The sequence below is a fragment of the Macaca fascicularis genome, chromosome 3, assembly GCF_037993035.2.
Source record: "Macaca fascicularis isolate 582-1 chromosome 3, T2T-MFA8v1.1".
Lineage (NCBI taxonomy): Eukaryota > Metazoa > Chordata > Mammalia > Primates > Cercopithecidae > Macaca > Macaca fascicularis.
Genome location: NC_088377.1, coordinates 59,781,999 through 59,797,768, shown reverse-complemented (window position 1 = coordinate 59,797,768; position 15,770 = coordinate 59,781,999). Strand labels below are relative to the sequence as shown.

Sequence of the window (15,770 nt, the reverse complement as noted above, 5' to 3'; positions counted from 1 at the left end):
CCCTCCGGCTGCTGCGCGTCGGAAGCCGGAAGCAGGGACTGAGCCACAGATTAGGAAACGCCGGTTTCTCCAGGGCTCCCCAGCGCCCCAGCTTTAGCCCGGAGGCCGCCCTCTTCCATTTGCTCTTCGGCGTCAGGGCGTTACCCCACTTCGCTCGACGCTTTGGATCCACTCGCACTTCCTCCCGTCAAGAACCAAAGGCCCCGGAAGTGACGTTTACGCGCCGTGCGTGACGTGCGCTCGCTGGCGGTGCCGGGGGCGGGGCGAGCAGGAGGGTGGGTGTGAGGCGGGAGCGAACCTGGGAGCCCCGACTTACCCGAGCGAAGCGGGAGAGCGGCGGTTTGGACGCCGGCGGAGACGCGGGCGAGGTACGGAGCGGACGGACTGGAGCTAAAAGCTGCCCAGCTCTCAGCTACGGGAGCGGGGCGGCGGGGCGTCTCGGGCTGGGGGCGGCGGGGCGATCGGTCCGTGCCGTCCGCGGGGCCGGGGCAGTTGCGCGTCGGTGCCTCCCGCTGTCCTTAGTCCCACATTCCGTCCCCCGTCACTGCCGCCTTCCCCGTTCCAGGCCGCCCTCGGCTCCCTTAATCCTCACAGTGCGCGGCCTCTACGTCCCAGGCGCTCGTTGCCGGAATCTCCAGCGCCGGCCGAGCCCCGACGGCCTGACGCGGAGCATTTCCTGGCCACCTCCCTCTCCGGCGGCTCCCCTCGGCCTGGCTCCCACCTTCCGTCCAGGCCGCTAGCTCCGAAGCAACGTCTGTGGTCGCGCGGGGCCCCTCCCACGACCTCCCCGGAACGCGCCGGTATGGGACACTCGGACCCAGACCACAGCCCCCGGCTGCGGCAGGGGCGCTGGTACTTGATCCCGCGTCACCCTGGGGGGACAGAAGCGTCCCGGAATTGGGAGGGGATTTGAAGCCTGTGGTGTTGACTTCCACCCCGTGGCTGAGGGCGAGGCTGCGGGGCTGGGGTTAGGAGCAGAAGTCCCTACTTCCGAACCGTCTGGGAGGAGAGCCGAGGGATGCCCATCACGGAAGTTTAGGGAGAGAGAGGGAGGTACTCTGCCGCTTTGGAGGCTAGGTCATAGGCAGCTGGCGGTGTCTCAGCGCGGGTGACCAATCCTTGTGGTTGGGAAATGTGTCGTGGGCGCCCGTGGGCTCGTTTTGCCTTTGAGATTAGATAGGAAATTTTCCCAGGACGAGTTCACAGGAGCACCTTGGGAGTTGGTTTTTGGCTTGGAGAGCTACTTTCCCCCTCTAAACCTAAAACTGCTTTGTTTTTCTTTATTATTTTTTTCGAGGTAGGATCTCACAGTGTTGCCCAGGCTGGTGGCAAACTCCTGGTCTTAAGCGATCCTCCCGCCTCGGCCTCCCAGAGTACTGGCATTATAGGCGTGAGCCAGACTCTTTAACTGCTGTTAAAGAGTCTGTTCTGGCCGGGCGCGGTGGGTCACTTCTGTAATCCCAGCACTTTGAAAGGCCGAGGCGGGCGGATCATGAGGTCAGGAGATCGAGACTATCCTGCCTCACACGGTAAAACCCCGTCTCTACTAAAAATACAAAAAAAAAAAAAAAAAAAAAAAATTAGCCAGGCGTGGTGGCGGGCACCTGTAGTCCCAGCTGCTCGGGAGGCTGAGGCAGGAGAATGGCATGAACCCGGGAGGCGGAGGTTGTAGTGAGCTGAGATCGCGCCACTGCACTCCAGCCTAGGCGACAGAGCCAGACTCCATCTCAGAAAAAAAAAAAAAGTCTGTTCCTTAAAATTGTTGTACCAAGATACTTGCCAGAGATGCAAGAAAATGTGATTATATTATTAATATTTAATGATAAATAACATTTTGCTTTTAAGAGTTACTGATTCATATCCGCAGGATTAAGAAATGTTCAGGATTTGAATTTTTAATGACCTTCTAAGCAGTCATGTTTCTGCTGTCTAGAAGTTGCCCAGTTGAGGAGAAGGGACAGTCAAGATACTTTGAAAACAGTGTGGTAAGCAGTGTGAGCTAAGATGGAGCACCGAGGAAGGAGCCGGGCATTTAGGCCATGCTGTTGGGTGTGGAGCCTGGAAGGGATCAGGGAATACTTTCTGCAGGTGTCCTGAAGAATGAGTAACATTTAGACTAACAGGGTGGAGTGAGGGAGATGGGCGAACCAAAGGAGAGGAGACCAGTAACTATAAGGAGGTGCTTATTTATTTAGAGACAGGGTCTCACTTTGTCACCCAGGCTGGAGTACAGTGACACGATCATGAGTCACTGAAGTATCAACTGCCTGGGCTCAAGTGATCTTCCCACCTCAGCCTTCCGAGTAGCTGAGACTGCAGATGGGTACTGTCACACCCAGCTGATTTTTAAATATTTTGTAAAGATGGGGTCTTGCTGTGTTGCCCAGGCTGGTCTCAAACTCCTGGACTCAAGTAATCCTCCTGCTTCAAGTGTCCCAAAGTGCTGAAATTACAGGCATCAGCTACAGAGCCTGGAGGGTGGTTATTAAAGAGAAAAAGTGCAGGACAGAGATACAGGAGCTTAGGATTTATCTGATGGTAACAGAACCAGGGAAGGGTTTTTAGCTGGGTCCTCGTGTGGTTAAAATGGGTTTCTCTGGCCGGGCGCTGTGGCTCATGCCTGTAATCCCTGCACTTTGGGAGGCCGAGGCAGGCGGATCACGAGGTCAGGAGTTCGAGACCAGCCTGAGCAACATGGTGAAACCCCGTCTCTACTAAAAACACTAAAATTAGCTGGGCGTGATGGCACCTCCCTGTAATCCTAGCTACTCAGGAGGCTGAGGCAGGAGAATTGCTTGAACCCAGGAGGCGAATGTTTTGGTGAGCTGAGATTGCACCAGTGTACTCAAGCCTGGGCAACAGAGTGAGACTTCATCTCAAAAAAAAAAAAAAGGAAAAGAAATGTGTCCGTCTCTCTCTGTCACTCAGGCGGAATGCAGTGGCAGGAACACAGCTCACTGCAACCTCCACCACCCAGGCTTAAGCAATCCTCTTGTCTCAGCCTCCCAAGTAGCTGGTACCACAGGCCTGCCACCTACTAATTTAGCTTGCCTAGCTAAATTTTTTTTTTCCTTTTTTTTTTTTTTTTGATATGGAGTCTTGCTCTGTCGCCCAGGCTGTTGTGCAGTGGTGTGAACTTGGCTCACTGCAAACTCCGCCTCCCGGGTTCACACCATTCTCCTGCCTCAGCCTCCTGAATAGCTGGGACTACAGGTGCCCACCACCATGCCCAGCTAATTTTTTGTATTTTTAGTGGAGATGTGGTTTCACTGTGTCAGCCAGGATGGTCTCAATCTCCTGACCTCGTGATCTGCTCTCCTCGGTATTCCAAAGTGATGGGATTACAACTGTGAGTCATCACACCTGGCCTAAATTTTTTTGTAGAGATGGAATCCCTATATGTTTCCCAGGGTGGTCTCCAACCCCTGGCCTCAAGTGATTCTCTAGCCTCAGCCTCCCAAAGTGTTAGGGTTACAAACATGAGCCACTGCACCCGGCCCTAACGTGGAATTTTATGTAGCTCTTACACACAGGCTGCTATGTAGCTGATAAGGATAAATGTTTTCAGTGTAGTGCTTGATTATTTGCTTTTTTTTTTTTGAGACAGTCTTGCTCTGTGACCAGGCTAGAGTGCAGTGGCGTAATCTTGGCCACTGCAACCTCTGCCTCCTGGGTTCAAGCAATTTGCCTGCCTCAGCCTTCTGAGTAGCTGGGACTGACTATAGGCATGTGCCACCACGCCCAGCTAATTACTGCTGTCTTGTATTTTAATTTTCTCTGCTTATTAGATGTTTGAAGTGATGCCAGGCATGGTGGCTCACGCCTGTAATCCCAGCACTTTGGGAGGCCAAAGTGGGAGGATCGCTTGAGGCTAGGAGTTGGAGACCAGCCAGGGCAAAATAGCAAGACTGCATCTCTACAAAAAAAAAAAAAAGATGCTTGAAGTGAATGTATACTCATTTTCTAGTTGTTTCTTTCTGTAAGGATGTCTGACCCAGCTAATTTGTAAACAGGAATTCTGCATTCATTTATCTCTACATTCTCAACACCAGTTGGGCACACAAGTGTTTAATGAGTACTTAACTGATTTTATAAGAATAATTCATTGATTTCTTTGAATTTTGTTGCTGGTTTTCAATGAAAAAAATGTTATCAGTACTTACTCATTGTGATGTCTACATATAGAACTAAGATTCTGTTTACTTATGTGAGTGTTTGGCTAGAGACATAGAATTTCTATCTTGACTGTGAGTTTAATTTCTGGCACTTGTGGTTTTATTGGCTGCAGAGCAAACATCTCTAGCAGAGATATCCCTCAAATGTAGGAAATACCTGTGTAAACCTAACACCTGTGACTGAGATAGAAATGGTACCAAGTGAGTGGCTTCTTAGCCCATCAGTAAAGGTATCACACCGTAGGCCGGGTGCAGTGACTCATACCTGTAATCCCAACACTTTGAGAGGCTGAGGTGGGCAGATCACTTAAGGCTAGGAGTCTGAGACCAGCCTGGATCAAGATGGTGAAACTCTGTCTCTACTAAAATACAAAAAACTTAGGCATGGTGGTGTGCACCTGTGATCTCAGCTATTCAGGAATCTTTGGCACAAGAATTTCTTGATCCCGGGAGGCGGTGGTTGCAATGAGCCAAGATCGTACTACTGCACTCCATCCTGGTCAACAGAGTGAAACTCTGTCTCAAAAACAAAACAAACAAACAAACAAAAAGTGATCACACTAAAACCAAGAGTTTCAGGCTGGTGCAGTGTCTCATGCCTATGATACCAGTGCTATGGGAGGCCGAAGTGGGAGGATCGCTTGAGCCTAGGAGTTCCAGGCTGCAGTGAGCTGTGATCAAGCCACACTGCACTACAGCCTGTGTTGGCAGAGTGATACCCTGTCTCTATAAAAAGAAGTTTCATAGTACAGACCAAACATCTTGAAAGTCTTATTAAATGCACACTTCTATCATAAAGCACTGTAGAAACATCATGTGTGTTACTTCACATGGCTGAAGTGAGTTTAAATAATCTGAACTGGCCGGGCGCGGTGGCTCAAGCCTGTAATCCCAGCACTTTGGGAGGCCGAGACGGGCGGATCACAAGGTCAGGAGATCGAGACCATCCTGGCTAACACGGTGAAACCCCATCTCTACTAAAAAATACAAAAAACTAGCCGGGCGAAGTGGCGGGCGCCTGTGGTCCCAGCTACTCGGGAGGCTGAGGCAGGAGAATGGCGTAAACCCGGGAGGCAGAGCTTGCAGTGAGCTGAGATCCGGCCACTGCACTCCAGCCTGGGCGACAGAGCCAGACTCAGTCTCAAAAAAAAAAAAAAAAAATAATAATAATAATAATAATAATCTGGACTATTGTTACAATATGTAAACATGTGAAATTACAGTTATCCCACTTAATACTATTTAACTTATGTTTATCTGTTTGATGTTTGGATAAAGGTCCTAAAATGCTTTAGGAAAACATTATACTTTTATGGTGCTGTTTTCAAGTTTCCTGTGAAATTCCTGTTTTCAGTGAAGTTACTGTCAGTGGGATACAAAGTGTAATTTATAGTAGACCTTTTTTTTTCTTTTTTTGAGACAGAGTCTTGCTCTGTCACCCAGGCTGGAGTGTGGTGGCGTGATCTCTACTTACTGCAACTTCCGCCTCCCCAGTTCAAGTGATTCTTGTGCCTCAGTCCAACCCACCATCTTGGGCTCCCGCCACCATGCCCAGCTAATTTTTTTTTGGTGAGGGGGTGTGGTGAGACTGAGTTTCACTCTTTTTGCCCAGGCTGGAGTGCAATGGTGCGATCTTGGCTTACATCCTCTGCCTTCTGGGTTCAAGTGATTCTCTGGCCTCAGCTTCCCAAGTAGCTGGTGTTAACAGGCACGCGCCACCATGCCGAGCTAGAGACGGGGTTTCACCGTGTTGGCCGGGCTGGTCTCGAATTTCTGACCTCGGGTGATCCACCTGTCTCGGCCTCCCAAAGTGCTGGGATTACAGGTGTGAGCCACCGAGCCTGGCCCTAGTGGAACGTTTTGTTTCTGGTAGCATAGCTCTCTTGGCAATGGATACTAAGATGACCAAAAACCATGATTATGATCAATTAATTAAATGTGGTTAAAAGTCAGAAGTTAGAGTAAGTATGTGTTCATGAATGCGTAAAATATTACACACTGAGAGAGTATTAAGCTTTTTATTTTCCCCTGGTAACAGTGAGGAGATTGCTGAAATCTCTGAAGCAGGAATGTAGCAAGAATTTTGAGGGCTCTAAATTCTCTGCTGTTTGACACTAAGGAATGGTTTGGCAGCATGCTCTATGCTAGGCACAGAACAACTCAGGAGGAATTGTACAAAGACCTTCTGAACCACATTTGAAGCTAGTCTATTCAGTTCCCATTCAAAATAAATACACAACTGTAATTGAATTTATGGTATTCTAAAATTAAAAATCGCTTTTGGGGGATTTTCACATAGGGGTATATTTATAATTTTCTGTGTGCTTTGCAGTTAAAAATACATAATGAAAGTGTTTTATTTTTGTAGTTCCTCTGTTAGAATTTTCTAATTTTAAGCACTTTCATTTTTCCTTTAGAAGGTACTTTGGAGCACATAAAAGAAAATGCCTTTAGAAATTGAACATAGAAAATGTTTATTAATCAAAGAAAATGTTTTCTTATTGAGCTATAATTTTTTTCAGTGGAATATATCATTTACTTGTTCCACATCTTGTTCCAGAAAGGATTTGTAATGACTTACAAAGATACGTGCGAAATGCTGTTGGTAACATACAGAGATAAGTGGGTGAGGAATTCAGGACTGAGGGGAAATTAAGATGGAAACAGGAATGAACTGTGTACACAGAGCACTTGGACTGAAGTCTTACGTGTTAGAAGGCCACACATTTGGCTTTGCTTTTGAGTAGCCAGTTCAGAGAGAAATATAATCAGTTACATGGGTCAGTGACCATAAGACAAAAGAGATCATTTCTGGTTTGGATTCCCAAAGACTCTTTACAGCATGCGTTTCAAAGGCCTAGTTGTCGAGTTTTACTTTATGTGTTAGTAAAACTCCTTATTGGCTTTTTGTGTAAGACGGTGATACAACATCAAAACATTCCATAAAAACATTTCTCTTGCTTGCAAAATAATGTGATCCGAGTACTTAGATCTCTAGACTGATTTAAGGATCTGTTTTAGATTATCTAGATAAGTAGGTAAATTGCACATTCTTCAGCTACCTTCCATACTTTCTCAGTGGATCTTTTGTAATGAATTTATCAGCAGTGGGGTTTGAGTTTGTGCTTCCTGACAAGTTCCTTGAGTGCATCTGTTTTCTGTTGTTGGTGAATCACGGAGCCATATGTTTTAACAGGCATGCTTTATCATGGGGGTATCACAATGGAACAGTCTGACACGGGCACATATTTGTTTGTTTTTTGGAAGAAAATCACTTTATTCTGATTAACTCAACAAAGAATAAAATCATAACAGCTAGTTTAAGGGTGCCACACAAACATCTACCCAGCCATCTTAATGAAATACTGCACAGTAAGAACACCCTTTTCCATTGCAGTCCTGAAGCAGGGAAGCTATGAGAGAGGAGAGGTTTACCTGACGATTATACTTTATACCTTCACTATCAATTGTATTTGTGGGCTAAATAACTTGGTTATGAGAGCTGATTTTCCATTTCTCCAATTCAGACTTTCTGATTAGACCAATCTGTTTGCAAGTCTGTACTGTTTCAGCACCTTATTGAAACCCTCACAGAGTTTCCTGTCACCTTGGTTCTGGGCACACTCCAAAAACTGTTTTATGTCATAGGAGCAAGACCGCTGCTGCCATGCCAGCTGGGTTCCCTGAGGCTCGTGGTAGGTGATATCAGGCCTTGAGGCTCACCATGACTTCCTCCACCAAAGCCTCAGTGGTGGCATGACCCAGTGTGTGTCCGACAGGGGCACATATTTGAATGAAAGCCATTTCACCTCCATACAGAGATGGGCTGAGGGAATACCAAACAGACTGAAGATTCATTTCTGGAAGTAGGTTTTGCGATGCGAGCGCCAGCACAGAGAACATTGGCTTGAAAGCCCAGGCATATGATTTATTTTTAAAATGGGAGCAGATCCACTCATCTTAGATGAAATATCCAGTAAGTTGTGTTGTCTGTATTTTGCTCCAGCTGAAGAGTTGCACTTTCAAGTAGTAATAGTTCAGATTTATCAAATGCTAACAGGAGCCAGGCATTGTGCTAATGGAGAGAGACCATCCTTATTCACTCCTACTCAGTAAACTGGGTGAAACTGCCTTTGCCTAAATATAGTTATGTAATGCTATCTTTCCTTAATTGTATATCTGTAAAGCTTTTGACATTGTTTTCTAAATGTGTTCGTCAAAAAGGAGTTGGGCTGGTGACCAAAGCTTTGAATAGAATATTGTAAGAAAGCAAATACAAAGTGTAAAAACAAAAAACACCTGGCGAGGTGTTGTTCACCTGTAGTCCCAGCTACTTGGGAGGCTGAGGCAGGAGGATTGCTGGAGGTCAGGTGTTAGAGGCTGCAGTGCACTATAATTGTATCTGTAAATAGCCACTACACTCTAGCCTCAGCAACAAAGCAAGACTCCATCTCTAAAAACAAACAAACAAACAAAACCATAGACTAACGAAATAGAATGTCTAAAACTTATCATAACTGGTGTCTCAGGAGATAATATGCTTGGGTCCTGTTTAGCAAGTTGGATTATACTTTTATTTGTGTAAATTTATTGGCCATTGCAGTTGGGGTTGTATTGAGAATGTAGATTTTGTCTAGTGAGAGTATAGATTTTATTTGTAATGAGTGCATGTGGATTTTATTTGTCTAGGGTTTTAAATGTTGTATAGTCGGCCGGGCGCGGTGGCTCATGCCTGTAATCCCAGCACTTTAGGAGGCCGAGGTGGGTGGATTGTGAGGTCAGGAGATCGACACCATCTTGGTTAACACGGTGAAACCCCATCTCTACTAAAAATACAAAAAATTAGCCGGGCGTGGTGGTGGGCACCTGTAGTCCCAGCTACTTGGGAGGCTGAGGCAGGAGAATGGCGTGAACCCGGGAGGCGGAGTTTGCAGTGAGCAGAGATCACGCCACTGCACTCCGGCCTGGGCGACAGAGCGAGATTCTGTCTCAAAAAATAAAAAATAAATAAAAATAAATAAATGTTGTATAGTCATGAATGGACACTTTTTAATACCATGTATGAGAAATTCAATGGCAAAGTGCTTTCATACCCATATGCTAACTGCTGATGCTTTTATAAAACATTGTTAAGGTGTTACTTGCCCCAGGAAATACAGTGTTTTATGACAGAGACAGTACTGAAATTCAGTATTTAAGTTCTTTAAATATCAGCTATATTGAGTAGACACTGCTTTCTCCCAAGAGCCTATTTTTGGCTTGTGACATATTAGGGAACAAATTGCAGACACAGTTTTTTCATTACCTGTAAGAGCACTTATAGGATGTAAGCTATTTCCTTAAAGAGGAATTTTTGCCTTTTCAATACTTCCATCTAGTAACTCAGTGCATTAAAAGATACATATTTTTCTAGTGCTGTAAATACATTGGTACATTTAAATATACACACATATAATGGTGCTTGAGAAATAAGTTGAGATTATTTTAAGGTTAAGGTTCTTAGATTCTGACAGAAAAACTGGTCAGCCAGTTGGACTACAGGTCCAACCAGTTCAGCCCCAAACATAAGCAATAGTGATTATGATAGTGATTCTGCCATTTAGGTCAGTGAAATGCAAAGATTTCAGTTTCATTCTTCAGCAAATGCTTTACGTGTGTTTGGAGAAGAATCTGAGTACTAGAAAATACTTTTCTTCTGTGTTTGTTCTGCTGTTAAATATACGGTTTGAATTCTTAATTTTAGAAGTTATACTTTTCAGATCTAGAATTTCAGTTTGACACTTAACAAATTCCAGTTTGCAGTTGAAATTCTTAATCTTTTTATAAGTTTTCCCTCTTTTCTTATTTTTTGAGACGGAGTCTCTCACATTGTTGCTTAAGCGGTAGTGCAGTGGTGTGATCTTGGTTCACTGCAGCCTCTACCTCCTAGGTTCAAGCAGTTCTTCTGCCTCAGCCTCCTGAGTAGCTGAAATTACAGACGTGTGCCACCACACCTGGCTAATTTTTGTATTTTTTAGTAGAGATGGGATTTCACCATGTTGGCCAGGCTGATCTCAAACTCCTGACCTCAGGTGATCCACCCGCCTCAGCCTCCCAAAGTGTTGGAATTACAGGTGTGAGCCACCGCGCCCGGCCTTCCCTCTTTTTTTCTGTTTTTAAAAACATACCATTAAGTAAGTCTTTCTGGTAAAATCAAGTATAAATCATCTGAGCATCTATTTCTATTATCTGCTTTTTCTGTTGGTTTTTAGTTTTCTGAATGTGAGGCATTGTGAATACAGTAAGGGTCTGGATGATGCTGTTTTTCAGAGAAGAAATCACTGTTCCTTTTGCTAGGCAGGTAGAGTGGGGCTGATCACCTAATACTGCTAGAGACTGAGCTGAGGGTTGAGGTTGTGTTGCAGGTTGGATAAGGCTGCATTTCACTCTGATTTGCCCTTATTCCTAGCAGGTACCCACCTAAGCCTTTCAGTTGATAGTCTGGTGAGTTTATAGGAGTCCCTCCCCAACAGTGGTTTTATACTGTCATACTTGTCTTTTGAGAACAGTGAGATTGCTGAAAATTTCACTCTTGATTTTCAGAGGCTTTCAGTTTTGTTTTGAAACCTTCCCTGTGTGGCTGTAGAATTTGGATTATATCTTCAGGGGAAAACCAGCCTCCTCCCCAGACCTTTGACTCCTATTTCACTGGGCTCTTGAGCCCCAGAAGTCATAATCTTAGGCTGGGCGCATTGACTTACATCTGTAATCCCAGCACTTTGGGAGGCCAAGGTGGGAGGCTCACCTGAGCCCAGGAGTTCAAGACCAGCCTGGGCAACAAAGACCTCATCTATATAAACAAAAATAAAAAAAAAAAAACTAGCCAGGTGTGGTGGCTTGAACTAATGGTACCAGCTACTCAGGAGGCTGACGCTCAAGATTGCTTGAGCCCAGGCATTCGAGGCTGCAGTGAGCCATGATTGTGCCACTGCATTCCAGCTTGGGTGACAGGGAGACTCTGTCCCAATTTTAAAAAGTCTTGGCTGGGCGTGGTGGCTTATGCCTGTAATCCCAGTACTTTGGGAGTCCGAGGTGGACGGGTCACAACAAGGTCAGGAGTTTGAGCCCAGCCTGGCTAACATAGTGAAACCCTGTCTCTACTAAAAATACAAAAATTAGCTGGGTGTGGTGGTGGGCACCTGTAATCCCAGCTACTGGGAGGCTGAGGCAGGAGAATCACTTGAAACTCGAAGGTAGAGGGTGCAGTGAGCCGAGATCACACCACTGCACTCCAGCCTGGGGAACAAGAGTGAAACTCCGTCTCAAAAAAAAAAAATAAATAAAAATAAAAGTCTTGATTTTTGTCTCTTCCAAAAGCTCTCTCATGGTTCCTCATATTCAGAAAAGGGAGTCTCCCACTGGGAATGAAGTCATGAGAATAAATGGACATTTTCGTAATTGTGGTGTTTTCTTTATCTCAAAGGTAGTTCCTAGCAGTATCACCTGGAAACTTGTTAAATTCAAATTCTCAGGCCCTATCCCAAGCCAGCTGAATCAGAAACTCTGGGGTAGGACCCAGTACTCTGTGTTTTAACTAGTCTTCCAAGTGATTTTAATGTGCGTTGAAGTCTGAGAACCACTGCTTGTCAGGTTAGTTGTTTGCTGTTTAATTTTTTTTTTTTTTTTTTTTTTTTTTTGAGATGGAGTCTCGCTTTGTCGCCCAGGCTGGAGTGTAGTGGCACAATCTCGGCTCACTGCAAGCTCCGCCTTCTGGGTTCACGCCATTCTCCTGCCTCAGCCTTCTGAGTAGCTGGGACTACAGGCGCCCGCCACCACGCCAGGCTAATTTTTTGTATGTTTTTTAGCAGAGACGGCATTTCACCGTGTTAGCCAGGATGGCCTCGATCTCCTGACCTCGTGATCTGCCCGCCTCGACCTCTGAAAGTGCTGAGATTACAGGCGTGAGCCACCGTGCCCGGCCTGCTGTTTAATTTTTTACTCCCACCTTTACTGAGCCCTGGAGAGTGTGTAAGGGACAAAAGTGAGAGAACACTGTCTCTGCATGTGCTTTGCCAGTCTTCTGGTGAATCGTTTGAGAAGCTTAGAAAACATCTGTTGAGGCCGGGCGCGGTGGCTCACGCCTGTAATCCCAGCACTTTGGAAGGCCGAGGCGGGCGGATCACAAGGTCAGGAGATCGAGACCATGGTGAAACCCCGTCTCTACTAAAAATAGAAAAAATTAGCCGGTTGCAGTGGCGGGCGCCTGTAGTCCCAGCTACTCGGGAGGCTGAGGCCAGAGAATGGCATGAACCCGGGAGGCGGAGCTTGCAGTGAGCCGAGATTGCGCCACTGCACTCCAGCCTGGGCGACAGAGCGAGACTCCGTCTCAAAAAAAAAAAAAAAAAAAAAAAAGAAAACATCTGTTGAGCACCTGCTCAGTTCCTGGCACTCTGCTAAGTGGCTAAGAGCATGGGGTGGACATGTAAGCAAGTAATTGTAATAGGACATGAGTATTATAATGGCTGTATTTATAAAAAGCTACAGGAACTGGAGAGAGAATTATCCTGTCAGTGGGGAAGATGGAGTCAGATGTCCCTTGATCCTTGAACAAGGTAGGATTTGAAGGTGAACAGACACAAGGGTATTCTAAGTGAGTTCATAAATAGGATGACCATGTAACTTACTATCCACAGGAGGTCACTTTTGAGAATCAAAGCGGGTGCTTTTAGGCCAGGACTGTTGCTTGCTAACTGGGGTGTATGACTGCCCTATTTGTAAAGAACAAGTGATGCTGTGAACCCAGAGTTTGATGTAAATTTGTGGAAAACTCATTTCTTCTAATTATTTGTAGAGTTTATAACAATTCTTATTGGATGGTATATTTTTTTCCCCAGGGCTACTGTAAAATATAACAGGCATACTTTAGAGATATTACGGGTTTGGTTCCACACCACTGTAATAAAGTGATTCACACAAATTTTGGGGTTACCCAGTGGATAGAAAAGTTGTATTTTGGGCCAGGCTCCTTCTGCATCTCTGTGTTCTAGTTGGGGTGGGGTAATTTTCCTTTCAGTTTGAAGAGCTCTCCCTGGTATTTCTTCCAGTGGATGTCTTTGCATAACAATTTTTTTTTTCTCCTCTGAAAATGTCTGTTTTTTGCCATCTTTTTTTTTTTTTTTTTTGAGACGGAGTATTGCTCTGTTGCCCAGGCTGGAGTGCAGTGGTGCAATCTTGGCTCACTGCAACATCTGCCTCCTGGGTTCAAGCGATTCTCCTGCCTCAGCCTCCTGCGTAGCTGGGACTACAGGCGCCCACCAACACCCCCGGCTAATTTTTTGTATTTTTAGTAGAGACAGGGTTTCACTATGTTAGCCAGGACAGTCTCAATCTCCTGACCTCATGATTTCCCCACCTCAGCCTCCCAAAGTGCTGGGATTACAGGTGTGAGCCACTGTGCCAGGCCTTTGCCATCAGTTTTTAAAGGAAATAGTCACTGAGCACTGAATGCTAGGTGGGCAGGTTTTATCTTTCAGCCTTTTTTTTTTTTTTTTTTTTTTTTTAAGCCATTCATACTTTAGAATCTTTCAGCATTGTCAGGTTATCTTCTGGCTTCTATTATTTCTGTTGAGAATTTAGCTCGGGCGTGGGGGCTCACACCTGTAATCCCAGCACTTTGGAAGGCCACAGTGGGCAGATCACATGAGCCCAAGAGTTGGAGAGCAGCCTGGCCAATAGGGCGAGGCCCTGTGGCAACGTGGTAGCTCTTTTCCAGTACATTGGCCTGTCCAGCTCAGTTAGATGTCATTTACATATGTGTTTTATACTTTAGATACAAGAGACTTCTTAAAAGCTTAGAGCATAGCACGAATATTTGATTGCGCATATCTAACAAATCTGAATAAATGCATTTCAGGTCTAGGCATTGCGTTTTGTATTTCTCTAAACCAGTGTGCGCGCGTGTGTGTATATCACTTTACCCAGCCACAGCAAGTGATTACGGATGAAATGGCTGCAGCAAAACTAAAACTATGATATGCCTTTGAGAAAAAAATTCTGAGCTGAGTGCATTGGCTCATGCCTGTAATAGCAGCACTTTGGGTGGCCAAGATGGGAGGATTGCTTGAGGCCAGAAATTAGAGACCAGCCTGGGAAATATAGTGAGATCCTGTTTCTGTTGCCCGGGTGCAGTGGCTCACACCTATAATCCCAGCACTTTGGGAGGCCAAGGCGGGTGGATCACAAGGTCAGGATATCGAGCCCATCCTGGCTAACACGGTAACTGTGTCTACTAAAAATACAAAAAATTAACTGGGCATGGTGGCAGGTGCGTGTAGTCCCAGCTACTCTGGAGGCTGAGACAGGAGAATGGTGTGAACCCAGCAGGTGGAGATTGCGTCACTGCACTCCAGCCTGGGCGACAGTGAGACTCCGTCCCCCCAAAAAAAAAAATTTAGCCAGGGATGGTGGTGCACACCTGTAGTCCCAGCTACTTGGGAAGCTAAAGTGGAGAGGATCACTTGAGCCCAGGCAGTCATGGCTACAGTGAGCTGTGATCATGCCGCTGCACTCTAGCCTGGGTTATACAGCAAGACCGTATGTCAAATAAAAGAAAAGAAGAAAAAAAACATAAAGAAAAGAAATGCCTTTAACAGAGACCACCTCATGTATTGCAGGTTGCTGTTCCTTTAGGTGGAGTTAGGAGAAATAATTTTTGGTCAGTAACTTAGTGAATAAATGGACCATTTGTGCTGCTTCCCTGGGTGAGAGCATAGAGAAATGGTACAAAGTAGGCTACAGTAGCCAGATTATCTTGTATGTAATTTTGAGCTGTTAGTCCAGAGAATGGCATGCTCAGATTAGAGTTACAATTTTGCTTAACCAAGGAGGGCTTGATCTAGTACAATAGAAGACTGTTGTCTGGAACTCATTCCTTAAGAATGCTGCCCTGCTTGCTCTGCTCATTCCAGCAGCAATCAACTCTACATTATGTTCCAGGGAGTTGATTATCATTTGGAATTATTTGTCCAGGCTAACGTTTGGACAAATATTGTTTTGTTATATTTAACATTAAAACTCTGACATTGACATTCACATTCATTTTGGAAGCATATTTAATCATATGAAAGTTGGTGAACCTTGGATTACAGATTGGAAATACTAATAAGCCTTTTATTAGAATGATGGTGTCTTCATACCATGAAGGTGAGGACTGAAAGATATATAAGAGGCCGGGCGCGGTGGCTCAAGCCTGTAATCCCAGCACTTTGGGAGGCCGAGACGGGCGGATCACGAGGTCAGGAGATCAAGACCATCCTGGCTAACACGGTGAAACCCCGTCTCTACTAAAAAATACAAAAAACTAGCCGGGCGAGGTGGCAGGCGCCTGTAGTCCCAGCTACTCGGGAGGCTGAGGCAGGAGAATGGCGTAAACTCGGGCGGCGGAGCTTGCAGTGAGCTGAGATCCGGCCACTGCACTCCAGCTTGGGCGACAGAGCGAGACTCCGTCTCAAAAAAAAAAAAAAAAAAAGATATATAAGAAGAGTATCTGGGCCAGGCGCGGTGGCTCAAGCCTGTAATCCCAGCACTTTGGGAGGCCGAGACGGGCGGATCACGAGG

General features: G+C 45.7%; 1 protein-coding gene across 10 annotated transcripts in view; it reads left to right on the top strand.

Moving 5' to 3' along the window:
• Nucleotides 1-277: 277 nt before the first annotated feature.
• RABGEF1 (RAB guanine nucleotide exchange factor 1) overlaps nucleotides 278-15,770 on the top strand; it is an 82,044-nt gene continuing 66,551 nt past the window's right edge. For 8 of the 10 annotated variants that reach the window (XM_074034859.1, XM_074034856.1, XM_045387946.2 and 5 more), the window contains exon 1: nucleotides 278-368. The gene's annotated coding sequence lies outside the window, so the exon portion shown is untranslated. Of the gene's footprint in view, nucleotides 801-15,770 lie in introns of all 10 variants that reach the window. The other 2 variants (XM_065541839.2, XM_065541837.2) reach the window with 1 other exon arrangement.